We start from the raw sequence: 8,405 nt of genomic DNA on the forward strand, positions 1-8,405 counted from the left end.
TGTATATAGTAAAGATTTTGTACGAGAATATTTGCTTGTCTTATTTGATAAATTGCACAAGATCCTAAGACCTTTCCTATTTACAGTGATTTATGACGATGTATTTTGGATGGGGGAAGTATGTAGTTGGATGACACTGAAAAGAAGTCGGAACTAGGTAGCTGAAAGCGTTGCGGCACCATTTTCTTAACTATAGGAACAATAAAGGATAATCGCTAAATGTATTCTTTTATTGTTCTTTCCTACATCAATCGCACTTAGGTCTGCTCTTAACATGGTAGGTTTGATTACACTGTGATCTTAACACCTCCTGACCTGTGTTGAACAATAGTGATTTTTTTGGTGTCAAAGCATGGAACTAACTAGCGATTCCACCTTTTTGTCAACGTATGTGGTCTTCCATGAGGCTAAAAAACATCATTTCGTCCTCCAGTAGAGTACTATTGTTAAGATCTAAGCTACACAGTTCCATATGATCCAGTGACAAATGCTTTGCGACATGTACACCCCACTAACCTAGTAACGACTAGAGTCTGCATTGGGGTGTACTGCAAGGAGATAAAGAACATCAGACTGCTGCTTACGGCCATGCTTTGGCAGTTGAAGATGCTTGGTCTGTTAATGTACGCAGTATATATTGAATGGAAGGATGCTATCACATATCAGTGCTTTAATAGGGGGAAGTCTGTGCACTATAGAGACATTGTACCATTTCCCATAGTCAGGAGCAGTGTGTAAACTAGGAGAAATTGGTATGGATGCAGTGGGAATATAAAAACTCTATTTAAAGCAGAACTGTTTGACGTTGAAATGCACCATTAGCCTGTGCTGTTGTGGTGGCCCTGCATAGTGACTACCAGATTACGGATTCGGATAAAACCCTAGATTGTTTAATCGGAATTGATATGTGCGAGTATATGAAGTTTGGGAGAAACGTTTACATCTTCCCACTCTAAAAGGAACCTGGTTGTGAACTGTTCCAGTTTGAATCTGTCTAGATGCTAGTGATACAGAAGTATATTTCAAAAATCTGTATGGGGTATATGTGGCGTGGAAGGCTGTAGTTTTAATGGAACATCAGTTAATAGTGGGAGGGAGTCCCAAGCACTGCAACTCTGTACTTAAATAGCACTGATTTACGTTTGGACACTACGCTGCAGTATTTCGTAAATAATTGTTTTTGTTTGATTGATTTTGCATCCAAAACGTTTTGGAGTAAGTATACCTCCTTGTACTAAACTTTCGTTGATCTTAGAATGGTTGAGTAACCGAAATCACAAACAGCACAGCTCCACCTCAATGTTCCCGCTGTCTTGATGGTTCAAATGGCTCTGAGCACTATGGGACTCAACTGATGTGGTCATCAGTCCCCTAGAACTTAGAACTACTTAAACCTACGTAACCTAAGGACAGCACACACATCCATGCCCGAGGCAGGATTCGAACCTGCGACCGTAGCAGTCGCACGGTTCCGGACTGCGCGCCTAGAACCGCGAGACCACCGCGGCCGGCCGCTGTCTTGAGCAAGACAATAACACAGATATACTGTCGCTCCACTACAGCACATACCGCTTCCTGCAGACTACATATTTGGATGACACTTTGATGCTTTCGACATATGCTTTGCGATGACTCTACAGAAATGACGCAGTAACATTGCCTCTGTCCGGAACGGGAATGCCAAGATAGAATGTGTCGTACTTAGCCGTCAACTGTCCCTGGACATATATATGTCAGTTTGTCGCATAGCTTTTCCCGCTCCTTCGTACCACACCATACAGACTCAACTTCCACTGTAACGCTCAGGACATTGTCAGCTGCTGTACTGACATTAACATGCAGCACATTAGCTGGGATGTGTAGTACAACGCTGCATTTGGACGCATTTTTGGACGGGATAGTACAGAGCAATTTCAGCTCAGTAGAGTACAGGGCTGCAGCCAGACAGAGTTACACAGCATAGTATTTACACAGTGGAATATATCAATGTACCTGGAAATGATTTCGGGCGAGGTGGAACAACGCAATAGCTGGACGGATCAGTGTAACGCTTTGTCCAAGCGTGATTGTGAAGCGTCGGATGAGACACTAAGATGGCTGCTATTGCTGGAGGAAACAACCACATTGATTTGGTCTCTCTTGTGCTTGTTGGTTAATTGACTCTCGATATACAATAGTCGGATAAGTGTATAGGTGCCGGGTTTTCTTCTAAATAAACAGCTACACTATGCATTTGCCTACTACCATGTGGATATACTCAGTTCTAGACTGAATACGGTTTCATAGTCGGTTCATCCCCGATGATCGCTTGGGTGAAAATTTACAATGATATGATTAAACCACGGATCCTTCCCTACTCTTCCAGTAGCTCTGAATGGTGAGAGGAGGTGAGAGACTGTTGAACCAATGTAAATGATTCAGTGGATAGTGTGAGTGTTGGAAGCTGTGTGATAATGTCTGAATCGTGTTATGGAGGTATATCCCAATTGAAAAACTGGTGATGTATTTCTCATGAAACATTATACTGTCAACGAAGACTCCAATACCATTATGCCGTCGCATACCTAGCGTAGTGATCACGGGAATACGATAAAGGGGATTCGAACACGTACAGTGACATATTTATAGACAGTCATTCGATATCGATGAACTGCAGATGTATCAGATTTTCTTTTTGCAGTTCTCGTACAGCCAAGATGCAGCAGTATGGCTTCCTTGGTCATTAAAAAACTTATCTGGCGAAGCGATTATAGAAGAGATCAGTATATCTGCAGAGGCATAGAGACGTTCATTTTTACTCGATCACTACGCCTGTGACTGGAAAAGGAAAGAAGAAATTGATGATATTGCTACGACATAGGCCACATCGTGCAGTGGATTGCACAATACGTATTTAGATGTAGGCTTCTGTCTATAGCAGGGTCGCGGCACTGGTAAGCTATAGCGATTTTCAGAGGATTGAGGACTGGTCAGCGTCGGTGCTAAATGTTGGTAAATATAACTACTGCTAAAGTAGCCGAAGAGGTCTGCTACTGTTCTATTACGTCACTGGATACAAATCACTAGAAGCAGCACCATCCGTAAAAAATATCTGAACGCGAGCATCCGCATGCTGGTGAAAGTCTCCCTGAACGTTACTCTCGTCGTCTCGTTGTGATAGCTTTCCACACAGCCAGTGGCAGGTGGAGGGCAAAGACAGCCTTCTAATGCAACAGTGCTGTCGGAACGTGTTGGGATTTAGAGAGAATTGGCAGGAGTCTGTGACTTGGCGGGAGACATCTCTAACTCGTCAAAATCAGATGGATTCAAATGCTATACATCAAAGACAGGGAGATTCGTAAGAATATAGCGGGTAAGCAATACTCTGACGAAAGGGGAGTTGAGAGGTGAGCTCCATTCCGCTTCTTATAAGTGTTGTGGGCAAGCATATTACAGCCTCCACATATGTCTCGCGAAGTGACTTCAAGGAGAAAATTAGAGGCTAATACGAAGGTTTTTTGCTGAGGACAATCAGCAACAGAAGTTCTGTTGAAGTTCTCGATAAATAGAAGACAATATTCTTCCACGAGTTTTGAGTGCCTATAAATGGTTGGATTGACAACTTGATAGGTAAACTACATTTACATCTACATCAATATGCATACTTCGAAAGCTATCGTATGGTGCGCGATGGAGATTACCCTGTACCACTAGTAATAATTTTCTTCCCTATTCCACTCGCAAAAAGAGAGAGAGAAAAAGACTGTCTATATGCCCCCACATAAGCGATAATTTCTCGTATCCTAACCTCGTGGCCCTTCGTGAAATGTTGTTTGCTGCAGCAGAATCCTTCTTAAGTCAGCTTCAAATGTCGGTTCTCTAAATTTTCTCAACGGCCTTCCTCAAAACGAGCATTGCCTTCTCTCCTGGGATTCTCATTTGAGTTACCTACCGAGTGTAATCTGACTGCAAGAAAAAAAATTACTTACCATCAAAAGGGATCACCACAATCAATTTAATTAATTAGTCAATCAGTTTGTTATCAGTGACATGCCACTAGTCGAGTGGAAGCATGGGCGAGTGTGTCACAGTTATGATTCGCGGGTTGGAGCACTAATCAGGCAGTTTTTCACCGCGGTGAGATCTTTTATCGAAATTTCAGTCTCATGTCTACTTAGGGAGAGATGGCTATTGTAATATTACTAAATTTATAAAGTGATACGTAGTAGTAACCTGATACAACTCCTCTGTCCTGGTATTTGGCTACCTTAAGAAATTTCGTACGTGACGTTGCATTTGTCTACTTTAAGGGAGTTAGAAAGTGAAAAGGTATCCGTGTCAGAGGATGAGTATGTTATTAGCACTCTGTCATGAGCCAAAAATGAGTTTAATATTACAGTCCAGTGATGCAGGACATAACAGATATTAAGCCGATAAGAACAGGTATCTTTATCGGATGAAAAATACTTAGAGGAAATATAGACTATGCCATACTGTTGTACAGGATTTTCACACTAGGAATCAACAAGTAAAGATATTTTAGCGGAGTGAAAACGAATGTATGGTCCGATTTCTTCTGTCTTCGAAAATAAGGCACATAAAAGGGAGGAATCTATATTTGATGGGAGATATTCGAGGTATATGGACAATAACATCCCCGTCTCGGATGGGATAAAGCGGGTCTTTAAAACTGTCGAGTCTATGTCTCGGGTGTAACTGCAGTTAAAACTCTATGACCAAGCCACACCTGTTTGTCACGCAGTATTCTAGGAGTTAGGGACCTCGGCCGTGTCCCGCGGCAGGGGTGCTCATGAGGGCTCGGCCAACTGGCCAACTGGAAGCCGCGGCTTAGCCTGTCATGACCAACAGATAGAAAGAAAGGTTTCTGCTCTTCAGCTACACAGTACACTCGGTACATGACGCTGGACTAGACTGGAGGTTACTCATCGGCAGAGACATTACTGGAACGTGGACTGCGTGAGCTATACCTATCGTCAGAGGATTTCACACCAGCTTTGAAATAGGTGACAACAGGTTTTTTCCGGGAGGACTGGTAAATGCCGACAAAAGGATTCCCTGTCTTCCCACCTGCGTTTTGTATGTGGGTGTTCGTGAGGGACGTGAACAATACCCGACACGACTTAACCTTCAGGCCCGGGTTTTCCTGCTGTATAAGCATTCCTATTGGTTTCTGTAAATTTTTTCACCCATAATATAACAATTTCGAGTGCCTTCTGGTAGCAGTAATATTAATTAGGTCAGTCGATCTACATACGTCAAGGTGAGCACATGGACAAGAAAAAAAATTAGGAAGCATTTTCGAACAAGATAACATCCCAAAATAAAGAAAATATACTTCCCTATGTCCTTCTACATCTACAACTCAGCAGAAAAAGCGATTTTTGTGTCAATTTACAAGCATCGGAGGGGAGAGGAGGAGCCTGTCTTCCAAAAACTGATTAAATAAAGAAAATGCAGATCGAATTTTATAAGGAAATAATATGTCTTCTGCAATACAAATTACAGTATTGGATCACGTGACTGATGATCTGTAATTAGTGCATAGGCGGGTGTTTCCCACCAAACATTTGAGTTTCAAGTGGTGTTGTGAACTAGATCACGCACTAAGTGTGCAGGGTAATTATCAGTTCTGTTTCCCGCCAAAATTTAGGATTTACCACCCATATTTAACCCCTTTGAGTCCAGCTGGTCAGCATAGACCAAACTGTTTTTCCTGCTAATTTTTTCCAAGAGTTCTGGTAGAGGGCAGGAAGGGAGGGAAGGGGATGATAGAGAAGGGTGGGGAATACTGGGCCCCCCCACGCCCCCCCCCCCCTCCACCGCATGAGTTGCGGAATATCCGAGGACGAGGGATTATTAACTGATCAGCTTAATTAATTTGATATTACTTAGATTCCAAAATTATTCCCCCCTCCCCCCGTAATCGACGTCATCTCTTGCTTTGAGGTAGGCTGAGAGATGTGCGGCTGTAAGGGAATGTTTAAAAAGGCGATCTCGAACATAGAGGTCTAAAGTTAAAATAAATCCCAACCTGTCATAAAATTCTCAAATCCTGGACATTTTTGCAACCCAGGACATTATCCTGGACAGCACGAAAGAACCAGGACTGTCCGGGCTAATCCCGGGCGTTTGGTAAGCCCAGTCACTGCACGCCCACCAAGTCTGTTCGCTCTCTATACGCAGAGGTGAGGCAGTTTGGATTTTGGACAAAAGTTACCTGTGCGCACTCGAGACGAGTTGCAGCAGAGTGTCGCTGTTCCGTAAATATGACGTGTTGCTTCTGTGTGCACGTGAAAGGTGGTTTTGAGTGGGAGTTAATTCAGTTTTTAGTTGGGATTCTCTATGACGATTAATCTCTACCATTAAGAGCACTGTGGAGTTCCCGCGAATTATATTTCTGCTTCCGTTTTACTTAGATTCAGATGAAGCCGAACTTGTTCTTTGTTTGACCATAATTCATTTCATGCATCGTATGTCCAGTTAACTTTCATCATTATATTCCGTGGAAGTAATAAGCCGGCTTTGACGATTCACTCATTATTGGGAGATGGTGAACATTAAATTCGAATATTCTGTGAGTTTGAATCATTTTGTGTGAGCAGTTGTGTGTCCATGTTGCATTCCGTAGTCAACCCAGTCTTTGCTGAATAATAATGATCGTTAAGTTAGTACAGTTTGTTTGTAAGGAACCGTTGTGTTAGGTTTTTTTGTGTGTTCTACGTTAAATGGAGTTCAGGAGAGGAGGTCGCTCTACCTTCGTGAATAAATGTTTTTCATGCAGCTGTTTAGTTCATTAAACTTCGCCACAGTGTGCAGGCTAGGACGTCTTCCCTCCTTATGGGATATCTCGTCTCATGTAACCTGGGAGAGAGAATTGTTTCGAAATATTTAATGAAGTGTAATTCCTGATCGGTCTACTTGAAGCTCAGTATCTAGATTTTCGTTGCGTGTTTTTTTTGTCATTGTGGTAGAAACTAGGGCTAAAATTTTGTTTAATATTTAGGAAATTTAAGACGATTTGACGCTCAGGGGCAGATAGACAATGATGAACACTGTCATTCCTCGATAGGAAGCTCACGACTACGAAAAGTCCCTGTGAAAGGACGGAAGTGCAACCCACCACAGAACTGCAAAAGGAGGCACCTTCAAAAGTTAAGGTTAATTTTATGCTTACTTGGATTGCTACCTTTTAATATTGTACCCTCGATGCTAATAGAATTTTTTTATATTTTAAGAGAAAAATAGTAATTCTGCGCGTATGTGTAGCTTTTATTACACACATGAGGCATGCTGATTGACAAATCCGCCACAGTGCCACACTAATAGTGAAGTTTATTCAGTACATACATACAGGGTGTTTAAAAAATGACCGGTATATTTGAAACGGCAATACAAACTAAACGAGCAGCGATAGAAAAACACCGTTTGTTGCAATATGCTTGGGACAACAGTACATTTTGAGGCAGACAAACTTTCGAAATTACAGTAGTTACAGTTGTCAACAACAGATGGCGCTGCGGTCTGGGAAACTCTATAGTACGATATTTTCCACATATCCACCATGCGTAGCAATAATATGGCGTAGTCTCTGAATGAAATTACCCGAAACCTTTGACAACGTGTCAGGCGAAATGGCTTCACATGCAGATGAGATGTACTGCTTCAGCTGTTCAATTGTTACTGGATTCTGGCGGTACACCTGGTCTTTCAAGTGTCCCCACAGAAAGAAGTCACAGGGGTTCATGTCTGGCGAATAGGGAGGCCAATCCACGCCGCCTCCTGTATGTTTCGGATAGCCCAAAGCAATGACACGATCTTCGAAATATTCATTCAGGAAATTAAAGACGTCGGCCGTGCGATGTGGCCGGGCACCATCTTGCATAAACCACGAGGCGTTCGCAGTGTCGTCTAAGGCAGTTTGTACCGCCACAAATTCACGAAGAATGTCCAGATAGCGCGATGCAGTAATCGTTTCGGATGTGAAAAATGGGCCAATGATTCCTTTGGAAGAAATGGCGGCCCAGACCAGTACTTTTTGAGGATGCAGGGACGATGGGACTGCAACATGGGGCTTTTCGGTTTCCCATATGCGCCAGTTCTGTTTATTGACGAAGCCGTCCAGGTAAAAATAAGCTTCGTCAGTAAACCAAATGCTGCCCCACATGCATATCGCCGTCATCAATCCTGTGCACTATATCGTTAGCGAATGTCTCTCGTGCAGCAATGGTAGCGGCGCTGAGGGGTTGCCGCGTTTGAATTTTGTATGGATAGAGGTGTAAACTCTGGCGCATGTGACTATACGTGGACGTTGGTGTCATTTGGACCGCAGCTGCAACATGGCGAACGGAAACCTGAGGCCGTTGTTGGATCACCTGCTGCACTAGCTGCGCGTTGCCCTCTGTGGT

General features: G+C 43.0%; 1 pseudogene; it reads right to left on the reverse strand.

Moving 5' to 3' along the window:
• Positions 1 to 4,295: 4,295 nt before the first annotated feature.
• Positions 4,296 to 4,457, reverse strand: LOC126300028 (U2 spliceosomal RNA; annotated as a pseudogene).
• Positions 4,458 to 8,405: the final 3,948 nt, after the last annotated feature.

Source organism: Schistocerca gregaria, chromosome X (assembly GCF_023897955.1).
Source record: "Schistocerca gregaria isolate iqSchGreg1 chromosome X, iqSchGreg1.2, whole genome shotgun sequence".
Classification (NCBI taxonomy): domain Eukaryota; kingdom Metazoa; phylum Arthropoda; class Insecta; order Orthoptera; family Acrididae; genus Schistocerca; species Schistocerca gregaria.